Genomic DNA, 2,083 nt, shown 5'->3' on the forward strand with positions numbered 1-2,083 from the left:
ATCGCTTACTGTTTCTATTTATCATTCAACTTCTTTTCAGCTACAAGTCAGGGCAACATGATTATTAATCTGAAAGACAATTTGTGTGCATACAAATAAATAAATTCCATTTTTCTATTTCATGCTTTAGCAGGTATCATTTAGTTTAGTTTCTTTTCTATCTCCTATTTTTCTCAACAATTTTCAAAACAGGGTTTTTTTACAACATACTTCATACCTCTTCTTGGTTCTCCTCTACACACTGCATATTTAATATAATATAGCTCCACCAAAGTAAAAAAGAAAAAAAGTAGAATAGTAATAAGCATTTTCAGTCAGCCCAGCCCAAGCAGTCATTCCCAGCTAAGCGAGAAGACACCAGAGGTGGACAGCAGTAACTCTGGTCAAGAGAACTAAGTCAGCGATGAAACACGTGGAAGCGTCCTCCCCTTATTCAAAGGGAGAACAACAGCAGAAGAACAGAGGCTGAGCCCACTTAGGCCAGACAGACTGCATTCTTACCCGTGTAGCTTGCTGTGCGGGCGACGAGTATTTCTAGTGGTCAGTGTAGCATGCCAGTATTTTTACACAAGAAAAGCACTACCAGTATAAACATGGCCTAACTTGCGAACATGACCACCCACTCAAATGCACAGCCACTCCACTAATGGAAGACATAGGATAACTTGTCTTTGCGAGGTGCTGTTTAAACATCTACTGTCACAGGTGCTACCAACAAGTTGGGAAAGTAAGACATTCAGTAAGTTAGAAATGCAGTCTCTCCTTCCCCATCTCTCATTTACACGATGCTTAGTTTCCAAAAGTGCCTATTCTCACTTCAATTAAAACAAAACCAGGAATTTGGTACAACATACTGTTGACATTCCACCTGTTTCCAAACTGACATTCCTCCACATGACATTCATCCATGTTATATCAAAAACAACTGCACGTTTTGGATAATCACAGTATTTAGACATCACACTATTATTAGATCTGCAAAAGGTCTACTGTATTTCAGCCTGTTTTTGAAAAGTTACCTGTATTTCAAACAAACAAACAAAAAAGCAAATCTGACAGCCAGGCCAGCATAAGTATTTAACACAGACAGACTGAGGCTTGGCAACAAAATGAAAGACTATGATCTTCAACCTTATATTATGCCCCCGTATTTCCTGCAAGCATCTAGCCCATTACTATTTAGATAGAGTCTTCCCACCACCTCACACTCCTATAGCTGGAATTCAGGTATCACATTACGCAGTTAACCTGAGAACCATAACACATTCACTATTACTGCATACAGAAAGAAGATCCAGGAGTGCAAGGGTTCTTGCCAAACAGCAACGACAACAAGGGTCGAGCCATCCAGAACAAGCTCATCAAAACCTGCACCCCATATCCAGCATATTTTAGGATACTTAAAGAGATAAATTGTTTAGGCTTTTCTGGTTATTGTTACAGGTATGCAAACGTTATTTCTAAAAAACATTTAACACCAGAAGCTGTCACATATTTACGCTTTTCAAGCGGGCATCACAAGATTTAAGGCCATCCCTGCATCAACAGATGACATTTTACCCCACACTACACAAACTAGGGGCAGCCATATGCCCCGTGTATCCTTCCAAACACCAGACGCAACAACTCAAGCAGCCGAGCCAGCCAGCCAGGAATCTGGCCCAAAAGAGGCCCACAGCCCTTAGACGCTCAAGGTCAAAGCAGGACAGCTCTGGCAGCCCAGCGCCGAGCTTGTTCCCAGGCGGAACGGGACCCCTGAGGAAGCCCCTCCACGAAGGGCGAAACCAGGCCCCGCCAACAGCGCCCGCGGCAGGTGCCGGGGTGGGGAGCGGGGGGGGCGCGGAGAGGCTCTGCAGCCTCTAAACCCACCCGGGCCCGCGTTGCTCTATGGGGGACAGCACCGGGGAGTGGAGGGTAGACCATGGAGCTACTGTCGGGCGAGTCAGGTGCCACAGGTTAATTGACGCAGAGCAATTAACAGGCTAACCGCTCACCCCAGGCTCCTCGGCACCTGCCCCCAGGCCAGCTTGGGCCCGGCCCGGCCCTCGCCCTCCCTGACGGTGCCCGCGGCCCGGCACGGGGA

The sequence above is a fragment of the Aptenodytes forsteri genome, unplaced genomic scaffold (genome assembly GCF_000699145.1).
Source record: "Aptenodytes forsteri isolate BGI_AS27 unplaced genomic scaffold, ASM69914v1 Scaffold245, whole genome shotgun sequence".
Classification (NCBI taxonomy): domain Eukaryota; kingdom Metazoa; phylum Chordata; class Aves; order Sphenisciformes; family Spheniscidae; genus Aptenodytes; species Aptenodytes forsteri.